This window comes from Pteropus vampyrus, unplaced genomic scaffold, assembly GCF_000151845.1.
Source record: "Pteropus vampyrus isolate Shadow unplaced genomic scaffold, Pvam_2.0 Scaffold55, whole genome shotgun sequence".
Taxonomy (NCBI): domain Eukaryota; kingdom Metazoa; phylum Chordata; class Mammalia; order Chiroptera; family Pteropodidae; genus Pteropus; species Pteropus vampyrus.
Window position 1 is genome coordinate 306,609 of NW_011888836.1, and position 25,273 is coordinate 331,881.

The window sequence follows — 25,273 nt, forward strand, 5'->3', positions numbered from 1 at the left end:
GACCCAGATAATGTTTTTCTGAATTGCTTAAAAATCTGTATCACAGAAACTTACGAATTAGCTTTATCTTCTTAATTAAATATTTTCAGATAAACTATGTTATATACCTCTATATCATCACCATGATGAGTAAATTATAGACACTAAAGCCAACCTTTCTAGTCCTTAATATTTGTTTCTTTTCCCCTGGCACAACAAAACAAAGCAACAGCTACATCCAGTAGCTCCTTTGAGTTTAAAGACCAGGATCTCTGAGAGACGTCTGGAGTCTTTATGTCAGTCTGCATATGGGTCTTCCTGTTTCAGAGACAAAGTACAAGCTATCTGACCGTTCATTGCCATATGCACATGTGCATGCACACATACAGAATATTCAGCAGTGGAACAGACAGTGTAATAATAGATAATATGTGCAATATAATATATAAAATATCAAGTATAATTAGATATTCAATATTTGATTCTTGTCATCTCTTCCATGTGCCAGCACTCATATGACCCTTTCTATAGATTAAATTGTGAATACTATGAGTTTATAAGTCTTTCATGGGAGTGTCACAACTCTAACCTCTCTTCCCTGAGCCATTGTTTAAGCCTAAAAGGTTTTGCTGGTTTCTATGTGACTCATTCATGAATTTTAGCTAAGAGAGCAATGGGCAGTCTTGATTTTGTCCTTGTCTGAAGCTTTCACTCAAAGGGTCCTTAGTTGTATCTTGTGCTCATTTGATAAGAATCAATACCATCATTCAACCCTGAAAGTCCTTGAATTTCTGAATAGTCAAAAGGCTTTCTTATTCCTGCTTATAAACTGGCCAATCTTTATTGGTTATTTGTTTTCTGAAATCTCATCTTTGCTGTATTGCCTTAAAAACAAACATCCAATAGAAACTAATTTATGTTACAAGCAGTCTCTTTTCCTACTTTTTTTAACCTAATAGTAATAAAGTCATTAGAGACATTATCTACCTCTTACTTTATTGCAGGAAATAGTTTGGTTTTGTTTTGTTTCAAAATAGAAAATGCTATCCCACAGTATAACATTAATAACTATGTTTCTAGCTTCTCATAACAATTTTTTTTCACTGCCCATAGCCCAGTTTCCAAAGCTAGTGTCACATAGTGTATTTTGTGTGTGTGTGTGTGTGCAACATTCCACTTGTATTATTGATTTCTATATTTTTCAAGATGCTTATATAAGTTATGCAACAGTTATAAACTCCTCTCAGCTGACAGGAGGAGCAACTGGCTTTGAAGATGCACAATAGAACAGCTTGCTGCAGCCCTGGACCTCAGCAGATGCTGGTCTGGGGCTCCAAGATTCCTCTCCAGAAACTGGCATGACTTACCTGGGACCTTCTGGCTCTTGTAAGGCCGTAGATTTACAGCCTGGATAGGTGCAGTTCTCTCCTCCACACTGACCTACAGGGTCCCTACCCTGCACCTGGCCTGGTCTACGGGGAGAGACGCTGCCACACTGTGACTCTGAGTAGGGAATAGGGTGAGTCATGCAGGAACATTGGAGTTTGCTTAGTAGATGGTGTGGGCCAGACTCCTTATGGAGGAATCTGAGCCTGGGGACGTCCAGTAGCTGGGGCACCCAGGTTTCATCTCATGACTCCTCTACCAGGCTCGTAGATCTCCTGGGAGATCAGGCTTACTCTGGGAAAACTGGTGGCGGCTGTAGCACCTCTGGCCTGATTCAACCATTCTGTAACCCAGAGCATCTTAGCCCATTCTCTCCTCTGCCTGACCCTCCATCAGGACCCGCAGTGACTCCTCCTGTATACCTGATGTTACATAGGTACTCTGTGGGCTCCAATTGCGCCCTAAAAAATAGGGTCTTTATTTTTATGACAAAATTTTTTTTCGATTAAGATAATTGACATTATATTAGTTTTAGGTGTACAATGATTATATAATGATTTCATATTTGTATATATTGTGAAATGATCACTACCGTAGGTCTAGTTAACATCTGCCATTACACAGTGACAACTGTTTGTGTGTGTGTGTGTGTGTGTGTGTGATGAGAACTTTTAAGACCTACTCTCTTTGCAACTTTAAAATATATAATCTATTACTATTAATTATAGTCATCTTGTTGTGCATTACACCCCAGGACTTATTTATTTTATAACTGGAAATTTGTATCTTTTGATCACTTTCACCCATTTCGCTTCCCCCACCCCCTCCCTTTGGCAACCAACAATCTGTTTTTCGTATCCATGCATTCATTTTTTGTTTGTTTGTTTTGTTTTTAGATTCCACATATACTAGCAATCACATAACATTTGTCTTTCTCTGACTTACTTCACTTAGAGTAATGCCTTTACGATCCATCCATGTTGTCGGGATTTCCTTCTTTTTTACAAGCCCTAGCTATTAGTGATTTACAATAAACAAACAAACAAAACCCTACATTTATGTCTCATGTACCTTGGGTTGGCTGAGACTCCGATTTACGTTTTCTTCACTCCAATACATTGACAATGATCCACTTCATTAAGATTCATAGTTCATTGACCCAAACAAGTAGTATGATGGTGTCTGAGTTCATTAGAGTAGGGAGACCCAGTCTTCTGCAGAGAAGAGCACATGGGCAGGGGAGCCCTAATTATAGGAGATGTACAACAATTCGCCATGTCTAACAGGCTCAGTTCCATTCAGTAACTCAGGATTCACTCATTATACCTCACAGATCACATTTTAAGGGGATATCTTAAGATGTGAGGGATATTTTGAGATGCGAGCAGTACCTTGAGATGTAATTGGGGTTATCTAAATAGAAATACCAGACACACTTCTACTGCAGAGATCTTAAAAAACCATGTGTTGCCCCTGGATCCTAGTGGCTCTCATAACAACATTACCTAGTGCATGCATGTGTGTCACAACCCTGCTATCTGTATCACGCTCTGCCATTTCTATCATGATTAGTTCCACTCTATTTGATTTGCCACGAAGCTGCCTGCCTTTCCTAAAATGATAGCAGTCTCTGTGAGTTACAGAGCAGAGTTCTGTAGCCACGGAAACAAGAAGACCTACCAGGATTTTGCCTTTGCATAAAAGGAAATTTTGAAAGATTCTTTTTATATCAGTAGATTCCCCCCCCCCAAATCAATATCTCCTTTTTCTGAAATTCCTTTTGCAAAGCACATAAAAAGCCCATAATCTACCTTTTCCATCACAGTGTGTACCTATCACAAATTTTAAAAACTCTACTTTTGTAAATTTGTATGAAATGAAGATAATACAGATGTTTCTTTCTCTCATGTGGAAAATGAAATGTAAAAGCTTCACTCTGGCATTTTTTTCCTTTTCTCTCTCAAAAAAACCTAATTTTAATGGGCAAACTGATTCTCCTGAGTCAGCAGCTCACAAGGCCCCATTGTGCCTGGCATCACTCTCGTTCCCCAGGAGGGCTCAGCAAATTAATATTTAGATGATGAATTTTAAAAAATATTTTACAGCCACTGTACCAAACCCATCTGCATGTTGGATTTCTAAATATTAATTTAACCAACAAGATTCTCATTCTTTGCTTTTCAGGATGTGATTATCTCTTTCCCTTTTCAACCTTGTACTTCAACATTTCTCCCATCAAATTATAAGCGATTTCCCATGTCATAAGATTTGATATTTTTAATCTTCAGTCCTTTAATTTTCCACTATCTCTTTACCTCCACTTTAGATCGCACAAAAAAACTTCAAATGTCCAAAGAGAGGAAGATGTTTGAATACCACTTAATTCTAGAAAGCGAGCATTAACACAACTAGTGCAGTTATTTAGGTTCTAGAAAGATGTGTGATTCACAGTGCACAATACCTTTAAAAAGATAAAGTTTCAAGATTGGACTTTAAATTTTTAAATTTAGAGCAAGATGGAAGTTGTTTTTGATATATTTTCTCCAAGCAAAACCACAGTAGATTTGAGATGAGGTGGATACAATTTAAAAGTAGAAGCATAACTGAAAGCTTTCAGACATAATAGAGAAATGAACTTGCCAGAGACATCATTCTTCCCTACACCGAAAGGAAATGAGACTTCAATAAGTGATTTCCATCATCGGTGGAATTGAATGTTGAGGTGAAACCACAGCAGCTGCCTGACCAAAATGTCCATGTTATCTGAGTCTCATGCATGTATTAAACTATACTTAACATGCTCTGAAACACAGCGACACATGGAGAAACAAATGAACTTGTGTTTAAATCCTGAACTAGCAGTACATAATTCATGTATTTTAATGACTAATTCCCAGTGGAATTTATCACCTCTCGAGTTTGTTTTTGAGCATAAAAGCATAGTAATATTAGAATGCAAAAATGATTTCTCACGTGTTTTTGAAGATTTTGCCTTTAATAAAGACACAATAACAGCCCAATGATAACTGCAAATTACCATATGTCCTTGTGCCTTGTCAAAGTTCACGATAAACTCTACAGATCACTAAAATTTATGATTTTTTATCCATGAATAGGAAAACATTTTAACAATTGAAACTACCTTATGAAATTCACATATTTGAAAATGAGCATTGTTGCTCTAATAAAGTATTTTAAAGAATATAATTCCAACTTTTAAAAAGTATTGAAATGTTCGAGTTATGTGCTGCATCAATTAAACTAGATAAGATCAGGTTGAAGTAACCACAAACCCTATTCTCAGTGTCTCAACACAGCAAATGATTATTTATCGCTCATGATACTCATCAGTTGTGGGCCCCTCTGCACAGTCTGCCTTTAGTGGAGGACCCTGGCTAATGGAAGAGCCATTACTTGAAACTTTGCCGGGTCCTTAGAGAAAAGAAAAATAAATTTGGAGGGTCTCACATTAGCCATTCAATGCTCTGGCACAACTTGTTGGCCAGATCTAAGCATGCAGGTCCATTGCCCACAAGAAAGCCAGGATTGTAAGCCTATGATGTGCCTATAAAAAGGGAAATCTGAACTGTTTTGTCAAACTGTACTAATAATTCCTACATGAACATTTGAACCTTTAACAGGCAGAATTTCAATGGATAGAATGCTTTTTTAAAATAAATGAATTAGATGAAGACAAGTTGGAAGGAAATGCTTTTCTGATTATGAGGAGTGAAGGGTTAGAGTTGATTTTTACCAAGTGATTAAACATGACAGTGAAAAACACTATACGATTTTATATATGAAAAGCTGTTTTCACCTTTTCCTGCTTGGCCTTTACTCCCTTCATTGGCTAAGTCACACCTAGCAATGAGAGAAACTTAGGAAAGTATCAGTTCTTTCAAGTTTTTTAAGGCACCCTCTGCATCTTTATGATAATTTATAAGCTGAGCCTTAGACAATCTCACATTCAGAAGAACTTAATAGGGATTTGAGAATAGAAATGGACTCTTCTAAGGTAAGACATTAAATTAAATCCCCAAAATAATTTAACAAATTAACCCTAATTGGGTATCTTACAGAGGACACTAGGGTTCCTTTTTTCTAATAACATTGTTCTGCTAAAGAATCCTATAGCCATACAGTGTATCGGCCTTGGAGAGCCTTGAACATCAGGTAACAGCTCCGTCTTCCCTATTTCTCACTTCTGACGTGCAAATGTTGTGAAGTTTCAAACGTGGTTAAGGGAAAAATATATGGAGTAGAATGAGACATACAAAATTTCAATATTTAGAAAGTAACAAGTATGGTGACCTAAAACTGAACATAATAGCACTCAGAAATATGTGATAAACATAAATGTGGGAGACTATAAAACCTCAACAATGAATAGAAAAAATTACTGTGAAAAATAAACAGCACTGGTATCAAAGTATGCTCAAATTAAAATAAATAATTTTATTTTAAAATGATTTAAAACTCATTGTTAATGACAATTATTGATTTCAAGCATGGAAACATAGCACAGAACCTTGAGCTTGAGCCATACTCAAACTAAATATATACTTTGGGCTGTGTTTGGATATTTTGGATATTGTGAACTGATATATATCGAAACAGATTCTGATATTCTATATGAAAATGAGAGTCTATAATTTAGATGGCTGGAGGAATAATGATTTGTGTTCTTTGTTTTCTGAATCCTTTTATGTATAAAATTATCTACACATTTGTAATAACCCACCTTTAAGTTTACCTATGGTTTTTTTTTTCTTTTTTGAATATTTGGGGCTTCATTAAGAATCAATAAAGAGGCAGAGGGATAGCAATGTGAGAAGGACTTGATCCAACATTTTTGTTTTTCAAGACAGAAGAATAGGGCTATAATGCAAGGAATGCAGGTGGCCTCTAGAAGCTGAAAAAGGAAAGGAAATGGATTCTTTTCTAAAGCCTCAAGAAGGAATGCAGCCCTGATGACATCTTGATTTTAGCCTAGTAGACCCATTTTGGAGTCTGACATTCAGAACTATAAAATGATAAATTTAGTTATTTTTTTAAAGAATTAATGAAAAAAATATTTCTTACTAGCAATGAGAATTCCATAGAATTAATAAAATTTCTGCAGATGTTAAATTTCCCCATAATTTTTGAGTGCTCACAATAAAAAATAAGTGTATTTTTTCAAGTCTTTAAATAATTTCATTTTGTTTTCCAACTAGAGGAGGCTATCCTTTCTCCTGTCTAGATATTAGGAGCTAGCCCTGCTAGAGGTATTGTTTTAAGTGGACAGGCTTGGCAGAGAAATTTTCTTGCCAAAATTTGTAAAACAACAAAAAAATTAATAGATTGTCCAGAGGTAAGAATAAAACAAAGTTCATGGTGAACATGCCAGATAAGATAATGTAAAGGTTCATCAAGGAATGGGTTGGGGTCTGAAGTTCATGTCTACTAAAGGACTAAGATCCAGGAAAGTGGAAATTCAGAAAGATGAGGGATAGCAATGAAAACTAAAGGGAGTTTCCTTTCTACTGGTTTCTTTTCTACAGGACACAGTGCTGGTGGGTTAGAAAGGGTGGCTGAGACCAAGACAGCATTCAATATGCCTATACAGAATAGGAGAGGGCTCTACTCCTCTGTTCACTGGGAATAGGCACCTTGATTATTTATAGAACCAAGGGCATTGATATTTATCTTAAATAATGTATGTATGTATATATGTGTTTGCCCTTCAACTTAGCCACCTATGTTGAAAGGACAGGTGGTCATCCTGTGAGACAGCCCTTTTCTCAGGTTCTGCTAACTCTACATTGGTTTTCAGATACCAATGTGCCTCTGTGGGAATACACAGAACATAGAAGTTTTATATTCAGCTATTGAGAACAGCGATACTGGCTTTTATTTACACTCCAACACAGAAAGATTCTTTATTTAGTAATATGGCAACTTGGATAGGGCAGAGAGAAAGGCTAAATCCTCCTGAATTGGGGTTAAAAAACTGAGAATTTTTTTCCTCTCACAACTAAGTTTTATTAATTCTCTGACAAGACTACTTATTCTCTATGAATATTATGCTACATTATTTCACACTAAAATTACTGCAACATTATCAATTCAAGCAGGATTGAGAATATGAAATATTAATAAGGTTACCACTCATCTAATTTTCAAAGTAATGGCCTATATATAGGGCAGAAACATAGTCCCAGAATAGCTTTGGGCAGCTGAGCAGTAGAGAAGGACTCACAGAGCAATGATATAAAGAGTCAGACTGTAAAATAAACGTGACCACATAAAATTCTAATAGGAGATAAAAAGAATTTTTGCTTCTAGAATATATATGTTTAAGGCCAATCAGAAGTCAAGGAAGAGGAAGGTGATAAATTTGGTGTAATTGATTTCTAAGGCCAATGTATGTACTGGAATGAGGACTGGATGTAGTAAGACTTTGACTCAAGTTCAGATTCTGCCATCCGAAATCGTATTAACTTGGACAACGTAATAAAATTGAACTTTAGTTTTTCTATCAATAAGTAGAATAAGAATACAAATGCTCACCACACAGGGAATTTGTCATGACCAAGTAATATTAAATATATGATAAGCAGTTTGGAAACTTTAAGGATGTATAAATTCTACCATTATTCATGTGAACATTATTATATTTCTCTATATAAAGTTTTATATATTTTAAAGTTTAATGCAACCATTCATTCAAATATTTATTTAATTATTAACAACTATTTTCACATACTTACCATGTCCATGATTTTACATTCTTAACTCATATCTAAATGTTATAGAACTTCAATAATGTATAAAATGACATTTACAAAAAATATAAAAAATACAGGTTCTGAAATCTGACAGACCTGGTTAAAATGATAATTATGCCTTATATAATCTTTGGAAAACCTAGGTAAATTGTATATATATGGTATACCTCATTTTTATCACATGTAAAAAAGATGTAAATGAAAGTACTTACTTCATAGGAATATCATGACTATTAAATGAAAGATCATGTAAAGCTCTTAGAACATGTAAGTACTATCTAATAAACCTGTTATAATTTTTATAATGATTAAGTTGTATTTTTAAACATAGATGAGATATATGTATATGAAATACATTGTGGGTCTATATAAATTATGATTTATTAGAAGTTAATTTTAACTTCCCTATACTTTTTCTGAGAAATTTAAAATTTTGTTTTATTCATTTTATCATAAATTGTACTTGTATTACAATTTTTCTCTAGAGACAGTTCAATATTACATTTTATCTTATATTCAGTCATTCCATGAGAAAAATAACAATAGAGAAAATAATGAGCTTTCTCATTTTACAGAATATTTCTTTTATTTTATTTCCTTAAAATTAATCAAATTTATGTACTTAGTTTTCCTCCTAAGAACATTTCCCCACCTTCACCCAACTGGGATATTTATACAAAAAAAAAGGCCTTTTGGGGTCTGAGTCTCCTCTTCCCTGTATTAAGGATACAGACTACAATCTCACCAGGAACAAGTCCCATATTTAAATAATAGAAAAAAAACACAGCCTTTAAATTCTGGCAAACCCTAAGTTAGATTATTTCTAGAGCTGTGACCTTAAGCTACTTATTTAATGCTCGAATTGACAGGTATGTGAAGTCAAAATATGACCACTGTCATGAAGTATGATGATTCCTGGTGACAGTAGGTAACTGAGGAGGATGCCCAGCCCCCAGATAGATGACACAGAAGCCTCGTCATTACTGGTCCCAGATAATTCTGTCTTGACCACTCTTTTGAGAGATAACTGAGCCCATATGGAGAAGACTGAAAGAGAACATGAGGATGATTTGAAATTAAGGTTTGGAGTTCATTAGTTGGCTAATTAAGATGCTTCAGGGGTCAGAAACTGCATATATGGAATGATGCTTTCATTATTGGTAAAGTAATTTTTCAATCACATCATTGAGTAATAAGTCACATATATGCATGGGCAGATGACTTTCTTTAAGTATATTTCTTTGATTAATATTAAGGTAAATTTACCTTCCTGATTACGTTTTATTTGTATAAGGGGAAGAGGTGATTAAAGTAATTCTAGATGCTAAAATACAGCCAGATCCACAATCAAGAATTTGTCATAGACAATCCACATGCGTAACATTTATGTGGATAATTGGAAATTTTAACAATTCTGTGATATTACTCATACCACCATCAAGAATCGAAGTCAACATAACTGAATCTCTCAGAAAATAAAAATAATCAAAGATTCAAATGTCATTTAAAAATCATAGTTATTTTAATACAAATAGAAGATTATACATACATTTCTAACCTTTTAAGAAGAATGCTTTTTAGAAGTGTAATATTCTTAGTGATTCTTTGTCAATATTTAGAACATTGCTATTTTTTTCTTTGTAGTACCTTTCTATGTTTAATTTTAGTTCTTAATGCCTTTTCTTTTGAGGAACTGTTATTTCTGTCATTATGTCTGCTTATAAAAACTCCACTTTTCAGAGGTGCCCTTTCTGCTATGCTGATAAATTTTAAAATAATTTTGTAAAAATTTAATATGCCTAAATATAAAAAGACTCATTAATGAAGACTGGAGAAGTAATATGCTTTATTTCAAGCACAGACATTACAAACTATTTAGGAGAATAAAGATTTTTTTTTAAGTTTATTCTTATACCTTTCCTTCAAGGGTTCAGGTTCTTGGAAGATTCTGTACACTTTTACTGAACGCAGAAATTTTATATCTAAAGTTCTGCCACATTTTTTATTTTATCATCAAGAGGTATAACTCTATGATCTAAAAGCAATTAACACCCCATTTTAAAGGCATAAATCTGATCTCAAAAGGCTAGGCTAGAAATCTAAGGCAAGCCCAAGGTCTTACATAGGGTAAACTAGAATCCTAAAATAGTAAAACCAAAAACAAACTCAACTAATATTGAGCCAAAATGTAACACGCGACTTTCATTTTCATACATGTCTTCTTAGGTGGCAGAAGATTTATTTACTAACACTGTGCTTGGCTTGGCTTAGACTGTATAAACCATATTAGAAAAATATGGGTTATCTACTAAATGCATAAACATTACTCCCACATAGACATGCACATACAAGTGTGTGCATGTGTATGCACACTGATAAAAACAAATACTTTTTTCAAGAAATTTTTATTCCTCATAGGCAAGTTTTATGCAAATAGTCAAGGGGAAAATGTGAGTTAGATTGAATTTTTCAGAAAAAGTTTTAGTTCTGACTTGTTTGCTAAGATCTTAAATGAAGATCTCACTTATCACCCCCAATTTCACAGAAAAGGTTTTTTCACAGGAAGATCCAATTTATGCAGAGCCAAACAAGAAGCAGACTCCTTGTCATTGCCCCTTTGCCAGTATGTTAATAAACAATCTGTAAAACTAATCTGCCTTCAAATTGTTCTGACAGTTTGGAGACTTTCAACAAACTGTCAATTAAGTAGCTTCTTCTCATTCTCTTGGAAGCTCTGAAAGAGGAATAGAAGACCCTTACCTAGTCACAATTTGAGATATTTTTGTACCTATAATCTTAGACATCCTTAATAAAATATGAAAGTTAGCATGATATTTAAAATAGATAAAATGGATTACCCAAACTTCTTCAAAAAAAAGAAAATTGACTTGAAAATATTGATGCATTAGATGCCAAATGTAACAAAAGAAACAGCTTGAGTCTACATTTAGGCATTTCTACTGGTATTGTATGATAACAATGAATTTTTAAAGCTTAGTAAAATGAAGAAGAGATATTAGAAGGGAAAACAAAAATAAAAAGATTTAAGAATTGACATTAGTACATATCAATTTCTAATCTCTGATCTAATCTTATTTGAAGTTTTTTTTAAGAAGACTCAAATAAGCAACCTAAAACTAATGAAGTTGATTAATATGAATAATTACATATTAATGTCTTGTACAAGAGAATGAAGTCCTAAAGAAGTGACTACAGCAGGATGATTTATTACTTTTTAAACAAAGAAAAAATAAAATTATGAATTGACAAGAAAAAGATTTGGGTTTAGGAGTAGCAAATTGTGAAGAAGTAACTAGGAAAATTAGGATTAGTTTAACAAGATTTGTTTGTTCAGAGCTCTTGGCCCCAAATTCCCTGTCCCTGGTGATAAGAAAGTCTTCCCTCCTCCTAGTACAAGGAGGGGATCTTTCACAGGAGAGTTTTATGACCTGTTTGAGGGAAGAAAGATGAGTGTATCCGTGCGACTTTCCTGTTTCTACCTTTTTTAAAAAAAATTTCTTCAGCTTAAAATATTTAATATGCCAACATGCTACATTTTGGGATGCCATATTTAGATACCATATGGTCTCCAGAAGATATTTTAGAAAAAAAAAGAAAAAAAAAATTTGTTCCTTTAAGGTAAAAACAATGTTTTAAAATTATGATAAAGTAATTTTTTTTTTCAAAAACATCCATGTTATAAAGAGAACACTTTGAAAATGGTTGTTTGAAGATGTTTGCCTAGTTAAGTTATTACTTTCCAAAATTTACTTAAGAGTGTCATATATGTATGTATCAAAATGAAACCACTAAAGATGAGATTTTTAAAATTTGTTTTATGTTTTGAATAAGAAGTTTTGGAAAATTTAACCTATTTGATAAAAATATAACCATTTATCTTTTTCTAAGTTTGATCAGTTGGTGGACATTAGGAAAGACAGAAATTGACCAGCTATATTTCAACAAAATCCTTTCCATTGCTTAGGTAAAATTTTAAAATAACTATGATAAGCGTAGCTGATGACTTCTTTTTATATTTGGATCTTCGTGTCTTTGTAAGGTTATCTTTTTCAGCTAAGAGAGCCATAAAAATCAAATGGGTTAAATTAACTTAAAACCAGAAATTTTGTCCAATTGTATCACAAAGTATTATAGCAATATGAGAAAGTAAATAAATTGTTAACACTGAAAGTTAGTATTATTAGGTTTCAATTAATCACTTTTTAGTATGAAGAAATTTGGAAGAGTAATAAATAAAATATAATGTTGAATATTGCTTAATTTCCAATTGCTTAATTCTTTATCTCATATTTTATACTCCCATTTTGGGATTTTTCATGTATATAATAATTAGCAGAACACATCTACATGTATAATTAGTAGAACACAGCTATTATTTTAAAATAAATATGTATATATTTTAGGCTCAAAATATTTTAATAATGGAATGCTATATTAAAAGTGTTTGACTATCATTTCTTTCAGAATTCAGCTGCACAGCATTTGCACATGTAGAATTGAGAATCCATTATACTATTAGAATATATTATGTTCAAATATTAGAAAACAGTACTGAGCTACTACAAATGCATTTTATAGTGTATTTCTATAATATTAAGAAAGAAATGGTAAATTCTGAATGATTTTTCCCTTTGCATCAGGTAAATCTGTTTCATATTTATTTATTCATTTATTTGACAGATATTTATTGTGTACCTACTGTATGGAAGACACTATTCTGGGTCCTGAGGATATATTAATGAACAAAAAAGAGCTCCTATTCTTATAGAGCTTATTTTCTGGAGACAGGGGATCCAGACTCAAAAGTATAAAACAAAATGCCAAGTAAATACAAGGCTAATATGCTGTTAGGATGGGTTGGAATGGGTGTGCAGATTGTGAAAATATTGAAATATTTCTGGACTACATGATCAGTAGTTCCTCAAGTACATCTCCCTTGCCCTCGCCACTCTAGACCCTCCTGGGGAAGCTCCAGGCTTCTTCTTGATCAAGGCACTAAAAGATTAATGTTTGGCCAAGTAAGAGCCTGGCGAGCATCCACTCTACTTGATGGTACTGGCATCTATGTGCTATCCCTGGCAGTTGAGTATTTTGACTTTTACTGAAGAGTAAACATTTACCCAGCAGTGACATTCTATAAAAGAAGAGCAGATAAAGAATAGAGAGTCTGGAATCAAAGAAGATACTTTTTGGGCAGGATGGTTAGAAAAGGTTCTGGAGAGGTAATATTTGAGCAGAGAGATGAAGGAAGAGAGTGAAGGTGTGGGCCACAAATGTATATGAATGAAGAAAGGGGACAGACGGCAAACACAAAAGCTAGAGCTTTGAAATTGAACACCTGATAGTGTTCAGGTCGGGTTATTCATCAGCATCAGAAATTTTAAAAGTCACTTCAATTTTATAAAAACAACCAGAAATGTGGGTTCAACTGTTGAATGAATTAGAAATTTTCCACTCATTAGTCAAGCCTAATCTGAATGATGTTTTTGTATAAAACTTTTGAAATCAGTCCTGAGTGGACCTAGTATTCATTTTGTAGTTTCTAGAACCCTGAACTCAAATTTGGAAGACCCAATCTTTCTTTTACAAAATTTGATGTTTTCCCATTACACCTCCCTCCTTGGTAAAACACAGAACTATTTAAAATTACTCAATCATGTATACTTTATTCCATTCATTTAATATACATATATTGAGCACTAACAATTAGGAGCTATGAATATCACAGATCCCTCCCTTCTAGGAGTGAACAGTTTAGTTGGGGATGCAATCACGTAAATGAATAAAACAGTAAAAAATGGTAAATCCAAAATGTACGCTGAGAATGCTGAGTAATGCTGACTTTCTCCCTATTTTTTCACATAATTAAAGATTTTTTTTCTTGTCACTGTTTATTATCTTGAACCAAAGGTAAATCTGAGAATTAATGCAATGCATTAACCTCGTATTTTATTATTTTAAAATTACCTTGAACATCAAATCAAATAATTCACAGAGTTAATGAGAAAAAAAGGGAAGAAGTATGGTTGGTTAAAATCTCTTAACTTTGTAACCACAATTTGATTTATTGTGTTTTGTTCAATTCCTTGAGAGATACACATAATGAAATGAAAGAGTGTATAGATTCTAATCTAGCATGGTAATCTGAAACTAACCAAATTTTTTAATGATCTAACTAATTTTGCTTGCATAGCTATTGACACTATCGACAGATTTGGCTATTCTTTTCTCCCTCCTTCTCTCTCTCTCTCCCTCTTTTTTTTTCTAATGACCCTGTCTTCTAATATAATAGAATCCATTTATCACCAGCCCTATATGGTGGAATGAGAAGAAGGTTTGAACAATTTTTACCACATCCATCATAATATCGAATATTTGCAAAGTTGCACATGGCACTCTATTTTCATGCCAGTCCTTTTTCCCCATCCTGTCGAGACACAATTACCTGTGTTTTACTATTTCCTTGGTATCTTTTGCACTTTACTTTTATCAAAAGCTTATTGATTCCCAGAGCTTTGATTTTCTCCCTGGATTAGGGAAGAGGAATAAAACACACTTCCTATGGGGTAAAGGAGTGGTTGCATCATAGTGCTCCTCCATAACACTGTCTTAACATTACTTATAGGAAAAATTACTACAGTAGTCCCCTCTTACCTGTGGTCTCACTTTCTGTGGTTTCAGTCCCCCGTGGTCAACTGCAGTCAGAAAATATTAAACGGAAAATTCTAGAAATAATTTATAAGTTTTAAATTTCCAGCTGTTCTGAGTACATCACTTTATCTCAACATGTAGGCTTTATTTCATCTTGCATCATCACAAGAAGGGTGAAGACAGTACAATAAAGTATTTTGAGAGAGAGACCATATACACATAACTTTTATAGTACATTGTGATAATTGTTCTATTTCATTATTAATTGTTGTTGTTCATCTCTTACTGTTCCTAATTTATAAATTAAACTTTACCATAGGTATGTATGCATAGGGAAAGCATTGTATATAAAGTGTTCGGTAATATTCATGGTTACAGGCATCCACCGGGGGTCTTGGAACATAGATAAGAGGATATTTATATGCCTTTGGCCGGGGAAAGGGAAGGGAAAAATTATGTTTTATACTAGCAGTAAATTTGGGCCAACTTTGTGAAGTTGTGTACACTTTTCCTCCTACATCCACACTCATTCCAAAACTTTTTTCTGAATAAATTTTGCCTGAAGCAGAATTACCTAGCACTGTCCTTATCAAAGTGTGGTCTGGAATCAGCAGGATCTCTTAGAAATGCAAACTCCAAGGCCCTACCTCAGACTTACTGAATGAGAATCAGCAGGAACTCTTAGAAATGCAAACTCCAAGGCCCTACCTCAGACCTACTGAATGAGACTCCCTGGGGCAGGGGCCAGATTTCAAAGTTTTAACAAACCCTCCAGAGGATTCTAATGCACACTAAAGTTTGAGATCCAGCGCGCTAAACTACAGAAAGTCAGTAAGCATATGTGTTTGCTATCTGCCATTCTGATGAATGTTCATCTAATTTTATGCCATGCCATCTTTTGTGTAGTAAATAACATTAAATTATACTCCAGGTAGCAGAGCTGGAAATCCCTTACAGCTTACAAAGTTTATCTTGAATCCTTTAGAATCATGACACAGATCATAAGGCTGAATTACAATGAAAGGGTCATAATATTCTTAATTTTACATTTTTTAAGCAAAACTAAATGTAAATTGTTTATTATTATGTACAATGGCCAGTAAATAAAACCTGTATTATTATGTGTAATTTTAGAATTTAATTTTTAAATGTTTTTTTTATTTTGAATTATTGGTATGCTTTTATTGACCATATTATAAAAATTATTTCTATTTGCTGTGGTCTTTGAGAAATGAAAAATTAAATTTAATGTTCCTTGAAAAATAAAGAGATTTAAACTGACATTTTATAAATAGTCATTAAATAATCTTTTAAACAAATATGTGATTATGCATTTTTGTAAAAGAATTAGTAATGCAGTATAAAGACTATTATATATGTATATTTACTTACATATGTTTATATATAAATAAATATATAAATATTGATAAACATTAACAGATAGATACATAGACAAATAGATTGATAGATAGACATCTATATAGAAAAAAAAGACAAGAAACTTGAGGCCAAGATGATTTTATTCTATTTGTCAGTTAGAAGAAAGAAAAGCCATAAGAAGATGCAGGTAAAAATTAAATGTTATGCAAGAAAATGTTTAAATAGAAGGAAAAGTAAAACTTGTGGCAAATTTTAACATGAAATATGAAAGAGTCCTATTGAATGAACATTCTCCTTTCGTTAGCCCATTTATTTATTCACTTGAAAAGTAACTAAGATTTTAATATGAAAGATATAATTCTTGTTTCTTGTGTCCTATGCCAGGTGGAAATTAATAGATTTTCAACAGTACTCAGAAACTTCAGTGCTGGAAGGACCATACAGAGAGCCAGAAAAGGCTGATTTCCCCTAAAAGGGTTTTTCACAATGGACCCTTTTCTGTCTCAATGGAACTTAACATGATGCTTTAGCGCTCCTCTCTGGTACAGTAACACTCTCCTCCTATAAAACTGATAACAACAATTTGAAGAAAGATTAACACAACTATATTATACACCTAGAATGGAGATGAGAGTGCATAGAAATTTAGGTGATGACAGCTAGTGTCTGAAAGTAGTTTTAACAGAGAAAAAAATTATACAAAGAAAGAATTCCTCTTCTAGAACAATATTTATCTCAGATACTTCTCCCTTTCCCCAGACTACAGTTTAACATAAGGCTTTGTATCTGAATGTAAGATATCAATAGAGTGAGCAGATGTAAAGATCACACATAATATTTAGGAGAAAAATATAAGGTGAGGTGTTATTTCTTTAATGGAGAAAAATAACAGGAGACATTAAAACTATTTTAATAACAAAAATAAATAAATTATTTAAAAAGTGGGTAAAGTGCGTGATTTCTAAAAATATATTAAACAAGAAACGAAAGTTAGGTGAAATATGTTTTCTGCTCTAAGGAAATAAAGATGCACATGATTTCCATGAAAAAGAGTCCCTTGATATATATATAAAAAAAAAAAGGAGCGGCTTGAAAAAGTTGAAGAAAAAATGTGAAAATGTCATAGCAGAATTTTAAATTTTATTAGAAATAGCATTGCAAGAATCAACCATGAAAAGAAAATCTGTGATGTAGGAAGCTTTTCCGAGATACAGAAAAAGGGTCACAAAAATGATAGAAAACCTGAGAGCTTGTGATAATGAAGTAACAAAAGAGATCCAACACACAGATGGTCTATATTCCTGGAGAAAATGCAGAACAAATGGAAACAAATTAATAGTCAAAAAAGAATAGAATAAAAATTTCCTGGGCAGATATCTGAGAACACATGACACAGAAGCACAACATGTACCAGACAAAATTAAGTAAGAGACAATATAAGATCTGAATTCTGATAAAAGAAAAACTATCGGATTTCCTTCAAGGATGGTTTAGCCGGAAGCAGAATCATCGCAGAATTGTGACAATAAATACCAACCACAGAATAAAATACATTAATTGAATTGGAAATGCTCCATAATAGATCGTCAAGTGCCAAAGATAGTCAACAAAACAGAATGTACCATACAATGTCATTTTTACAAATAATATTTGCTTATCAGAGAAAATTACGCATCAAAAACATTAATAGCGATTTTCTATGGTGATGAGTAATGAGAATACATTTTCCTTATTTTGTTCTTGTCTATATTTATTAAATGTATAACAAAATATATATTGCATTCATAATAAGATAAAAATAGTATATTGAAATAAATTATCAGTCTGAACACTGTGCAAAATTATCTCATACAGGGAAGAACTATTTCAATCCAAGCAAGGACTGATAAAGGCTCTAGGAAAGTAAAATGAGTTAGAAATGTGCTTGGGTTAGAAACCTAGTTTGTAGCTTTTTGAGAGAAAAAAACATCACATGTCTGTGACTCTTGAACTCTTGACTGTTATTTTTTTTAATTCTCTTCAATTTGTTGTTATGCAGAGTATGATTATTAAAAAAATAGATTAAGTATAATAATTTATTTTACTAAAGCCTTTGAGTTATTGCAAAAAAAGGTGCTTGGCCTATAAAATAATGTGCTTAATGTGTATGTAAATATTAGATTAGTATATAACCATACATGCACTATTTAACTTAACACTGCTCATGAGATCCACTAGTTACTTATCTTGAAATTTTAAAATAAAATCCTGTTTTACAATTTTTACTTGGAGAATAGAAATTTACATTTAAAGGACTTTGCAAATATTCCAAAACATTTATACCATGGCACGAGTCATGTGCCACCTTAGTATTTTTCTTTCAAATGCAAAGAACATGCAGACACTTAGCAAGCTAACAGTGCACAGGAAACTTTAAAGCTGGATTTGCAAACGGGATGTTTGCAAACGGAATGTTTGCAAATCCAGAAGCAGCTACATCTGTGGATATCCAAATGGTCACTGCAGTCCACAGTTACAAGTCTCTAAGATCTTTCTGTTTGTTAGTTTGATCTATGCTATTGTAATTGTATAAAGCCAATGTCAAGATAAATTTAATATCTATTGTTAGCCCACAAAATCAAGAAGAGATTCTAGGAAATAAAGGATGAAATTAAATTTCACATTTTGAAATTTTCAGATGTGATAAAGACATAGAATAAAAATCATAAGCTCCTTATTTGCTTATTTCTTGGAGCAAATTTAATTATTAAAGATGATTGACACATTGAGCAGTCCCTGAAAAAGTTGTTTAATTTGAAACACAATAAAATTTTTAGCAGGGATCTGGGAAATTTAATTTTATTCCAGTATTAAACATTAATTTTTTAAAAATTAGTGCATTTTTACTGACAGTCCAAGCCATTTATCTGAAAAAGTCTTTTCTCATTCATTCTGATAACCTCTGAAAGCTTTCGCTTTCTTTTTCAGTGTTTCTTTTCCCCATTTACCCATTAAATTGTCATTGAGAATTAATCTGGTAAATGAGGAGAAACAATTTTCTAACTCAGAAGTTATAGACTCAGTTATACTTTACATAATTCATCTATCATTTTGGAATGAGCACACATTCCAGTTTTTCAACGAAATAGAGTCTAGTTATTCAACATGCATATTTGAAATTTAGGTAGATTTAACTCAATGTGTAATTCTTAAATCACTGCATGTGTTTTATTTTTTCAACAAATACTTGATGAACCACCTGATAATCTATGATATCACATTTGATCTGGTCTGCAGCATGTTTGAATTTTGCCAAATTTTCCCATATATATCCAAAAAGATTATTAATATGCATAGAGGGAATACAGCCCTTGGTCTTATGTTACTATAAAAATATTAACGTCTAAACCAAAGAAGAAGACTATATTTCTCAGGCAATTATTTTCTACTTTTTCACTTTCTCAGTCTTCTTCTTCAGTTACTGATATAACTTCTTGCAGTTATATCAGTAGGTAGAGGTAGAAGGAGGCAAAGCACTGAGAATGTGTTACCACTGATGTACTTATACCCATCAGTGACTAGCTCAGTGGAAAACACGAGTCAATACCAGAAGTCCTCAGGTCCTCATGCATGCCTTCATATAATTATATAAAACTTCCTACCTCTTCTTTCCTTGTTCTTTTGATTGATATTGGCATTACTAATAATTCAGATTTTAGTCATCCTGGGTTCCAAGTTCATATATATTGCAACTAGCAGTACAGGAAAAAAAATGTGGCTGGGCTTGCTAGTTGCATCTAACTTCAAGCACAATGAAGCAAATTAAAAATCTACGACATTTTAAAAAGTCATATTTAGAAAAATATTAATTCATATTTTCATATTCCTAAAGACCTCAGGAAAAAAAATTTAGGCTAGAGTCCAGCAAAAATTTTTGAAAAATGAAATGAATAAGCAACATATGGTTATGTTCAGAGACATTTAGAGGATAAATTAAAATAATGCACATAGAAATTCCATACAAATGTATGTAGTATCATTTTTATGTTATACTGGTTCAATAACTATATGACATTTTTTTGTCTTGTCTCTTGACTATAGTCATTGTCTAGTAGTAATATTTTTAAATGAGTAGAGCTTCTGAAACTTTGCTCAAATTGAGAATCTGAAATATGAGTCAGCTAAGAGTTGTCATAATTAATCGTTCAGTGAATCATAATACTAGTGACATGCATGTCTCTTTGAGACTTATGTGTGTTCTCACATAGGTCACAACACAGCTATAGCAGGTGTGGCCTTTGATCTCTACTAAATGGGAACACATTTAGCTCTAAGTCAAAACAAGTGTGAGATTTTGATAAGATAATTTAAAATAGCAGTAAGATAGTAATTTATTTACCGCTAACAATAGGCCAGGCATGGTTTTATGCCAAGGAAGTTGCATCGAACAAGAAAGGAGATAGTTGCCATTAATAAGGTTAAATTTTACTTGGGGAGAGAAGCAGATAATAAAAGCAAGAGAGGTAATAAATAAATTTTAAGTGGTGACCAGGGCTCTGAAGAAAGTAAATTAATGATAAAGAGTGATGCAAGGAAGGGGAAATTTTATCTAAGGCTGTGAATTAGCCTAGCTTCTTCTCCATTATACATCCTATATTCAAAAAACATCTATTTCTAACATGTAGGAGAGGACTCTCATTGTCAAATAATCTCTAGAATTTTCCACCTAGAACTACATTCATTTCTGAGTATAGTAAATGAATTTTTAAAAATGTTATATAATAACACTACACGAACTTTGTGCTAAGCACTTTGTAAGGCCCTCCATCTATATTTCATTGAATTTGTACCAGAATCACATGAAAAAGATTTATTATCATTGTTTCTCAGAGTAGAAAACAGACAGAGATGCAGTGACCTGTTCCCAGGTTGCACAAGGATTTGAACCAGGTGTTCAACTCCTAAGCTTGAATACTTTCCAGTATTCCACATTAATCATTCTATTCCACATGAATCATTATTCACAATACTTGGGATAATGGCTGTGTATTTTTTTTTTTTTGAGGTAATACTGTTGTTATCCTATCTGGTCATTCTCCCAGGATGGGGTACCCACCCCACGGTTGCTCTGAGTAATGATGGTTAACTGCACATGGCTAACTGTATCCCTTCCCAGAGACTTGCTGGGAAAACTGAACTGTTTTGTTCGGAAATGTCTGGGATTTATTTTTACACTCGCCCTTATGAGGCCCACAGCTCATAACAGGTTGATATAGAGTACAGAAGGCCAACCTTCTTGCCTCAAGAGACAATTCTGCAGTATCCCTCACACTCCAGAGCTACCCTGGGATCAGCTAAGGCAAGACCTCAGCTGATCACATATTTGCTTAGTTCCTTCCTGGGTTTCCTATCCTGATTCCTCGCTTACTTACAGTTTCTCTTGAGAGTTCTTCCTCAATAATCATTGCAAAAGAATTTCTGTCTCAGGCTCTGCTTCTAGGAAAACTTAACTAAGACATTTAGTTAACAAATATTTATTGAACATCTATTTGTGTCGATAAATAGGTTTTGAGCTAAACTCCAGGGATTCAGAAATCAATATGGTTCTTTCTTTCTGAGATTGGATTTGGTGGAGAGACAGGTTGTAGACAGCTAATGAAATATAAAAAAGACTATAATAGAGGCACTCTCTTTCAAAAAAAAAGATACAATATCACAGGATCAAGGAAAAGAACATAGCTAGCTATCTCTGCTTGAAGTGAAGAGAAAGGTGAGAGATAATGAAAGACTTTGCAAAGAAGATCATAAGTGACAAATTGAAATTCATCAAGCTGATAGTATAGAAGGGGTTTAAGGGGGAAATGGGTGGTCTGTTGAAAGATTCAATTAAAAGAACAAGGCAAGGCTGAGGGACTCTCAAGTCATTTTGTATGACTGAATAGGTAAAATATGGTTTTACATGAGACAGTAATGGTTATCTGGCAATCCACTATAAAAGACATAATATGCTAAAGAGTTTGGAACATTCAAAGTAAAAATTAACAAAGGTGCAAAAGAAAATGCAAAAACTATAAAGCTAACATGCATTCAATGTCTTTTCTGGACATTAGATGTTCTATTGTGTGGATTAATTACTAACTTAAGACATAACAGTATTCCATAAGGTGTAATTAATTAATAAAGCAGATATAATATAATTCTGGTCACATTATAGAGTTAGGAAATGTATTAGGAAATGTATTTCCTAACTCTATAATGTGACCAGAATTATATTAGTCAGATGCTTCCTAAGTTTCGTATTGATTATTGAGTAAACTGCATTTTCAGAATACCTTAGTTGAAGGTTGAATCTGATACTTTTTAAACATCTGTGTAGAAGTTTGCCAGTGGGATCTACAGCGATATGCTTTTATGAAGTTAATACAAAAAAACATGTGTTGGTAACTGGGCACAGTTCAAATTCTCTATCATGTTTAGTTACTTTTGTAGTCAAGTGTGCATCATTTGACCATATAAGCCAAGCAATGATTTGATTCACTCATTATGAAGGCTAAAAATAGTCCATTTGACCTGTAGTGAACCATTTACTTTAGTCATTAAATTATGACAATTGTCTCATTGTTGTTTTTTATTTTATATATGAAGCAAAGTCAGCCCTGGGGGAAAAAATTATAAAGCATGCAATATCCTGATTCTCCCTGCCTCCAGCAGTCTTTAATCAGGCAGCTAGGTGTTTTGAAATTTTTTATTTTCCTCTATTTTCACCCTAGACTTCATAAGGCGCAGAAGGAAACTTGTCAAATTGACACCAATGCCTAAGGTATCTACAAGCCCTGAGATTGTCTTCCCAGGGGAAGTGAGATGGGTACTGTACAGTGAGTCTCAGAATGCCCTGAAATAGTAAGACGTTTACACAAATTGTTTCACGTTCAGACCACAAGGGAAATTCCATATCTACTTAGGAGGCTACTTGATAAGTTTGTTTCATTTAATGACAAAATGTTTCAAAATACCAAGCCCACACACCAAAAGGCCAAAAAACAAAAAACAAAAAAACAAAAAAACAAAAAAAACCGGAGGGGAGGGGTGGTGGTAAAAAGGTTGAGATAAACTTGTATAATGGAAAGATCGTTAACCCAGTAGACTGAAGAAAGTGTGCTTGATCTCAGCTAAGTCATTTAACAGATCTCTGACTTTATATAAGTCACATAATGTCCCCAAACCTCATTTTCCCTCATTGGTACCATGGCGACAGTACCACTCGTTTAACCTGATCCATTGAGTTGTCATAAGGATTCAATGAACTCAAATGCATTTATTTTGTACACCAGATAGCTATCAGAAAATGTTATAATCCACCTAAGGTTCTAACTTTGGCTGTGGTTCTCACTTAAAGATCCTTTCTGCCTGTAGTATAGCTTTGTGCAGCCATGTCTGCATCCTGCCCATAATGTCGTGGGTAATCACATAGGCCACCAAAGTCATGGGTCATTCCAGTGGAGATTTATAAGAATCATTGTCGAGGTTGTTTAAAAAACTCTTGCCCATATGTACAAGGAGACTTTATATTAAAATTTTTCAATAGGAGTATACATTTCTTTTCTTTTATTCAGCATTTATTTAAAGTGTTGGTTCTGTATAAATCACATAAACATCCACATCTTTTTTGGCAAAATGGTGAGTAAATTTGAATATTCCATTGTTTTGTTCTATCTATTTTATCACTATACCCAGAGGAAGAATGGAGAAGAAGGCCTGCCCATATACAATTTTGAAAACAGAAAGTTTTCAGTTTAATTTCAAGCATAAGTGTCTGAATCATCCTTATGTAGTTATTCTCTGAGTGTCAGATAGAACATTTTAACGCATCTCCTTCCCTCGGGTCTGTTTTACATGATTTCAGATATCCTCCCGACTTTTTTTGTTGTTTTGACAAGAGGAATAAAATGTACTTTATGACCAAATCCATGTATGTTTTGGACTACTTCACTCACAGATGCTAGGGGGAACTTAATCAAGAGATTTTATAGAGTTTAATACAGAAAATAAAGCCAAGAAAGTAAGCACTGAAAGTAAATTACCTTGAAAATGTAGTAAATCCTTTTTATCTGTCTGTCTATATTTAATTTCTCTCATTTTCACATGAAAGAGGATGCTGCTTTAGAGAAAAGGATTGTATCTCAAGGTTTAACATACTTATTCTGACTTCCCACGCACTGGGATAATGTCATCCCTGTAATCATTATGGTCTTCTATTATTCACCACATGAATCATTACTTCTGCCTCAGTTATGTTTAAATGTTTACTGTGAAATTGCTTATATTTTTATTATTTCACCAATGTTTCTGAACTACACCATCTAGATTCTGTGCACAAATAAGAATATGTGGACAAAAAAGGTGATTCAGAGTGACCTATATTCACAAAAAGATTGCCAGCTGCTCTACTATGAGAACTAAATCTAAGAAAAGAGGCCGTGGGGGCCCTAGAGTTTGGAAGCAACAAGCCAGACAGGAAACTAGCCACAGTCTTTGTTTTCCTAGAAATAATTCCAACAATTTTCAAACCTACTTCTTCCTAAATATTTTACTTTTATTCTTTTTACCTGTGGGAGAACTATAGCTATTGTTAAAAGTTCTGAAAATTCAGATCAACTTTTAATCTTCATCTTTCCTTCAAAAGAGAAGGATTCTTTTGTGGAACTACCATCACTTCAGGGCTCAGACAATCCAGTATAGATTCACCTGGGTTTGAAAATAAAACATTGTCAAGCTGTAGAATTTTATATGGTTTTACCTTATTTAGTAATTTAAACCTCAGTTTTATTGATAGCTCCTTTTATCTCTATAGCTGGGGTTTGCCGATTTGGGTCAGTCCACTTTCTTCTTTTTCCTTACCAACAGTTTCAGTCCTAGGTCCTGCCCAAAATTCCCCAAACTCCTAAACATTCACCTGAGGAGGCAGCATTTGGATGAGAAGCACCTCTGTGGCTTTGAGGCATGTCTCTTATTAAATTTCAAACCTCATAAAATCGCAAGGGAGGTAATTCAAGAAACAAGCTCATCCCTGAAACCAGCTTTATCAGGAACTAGTTCAGCACTATTGT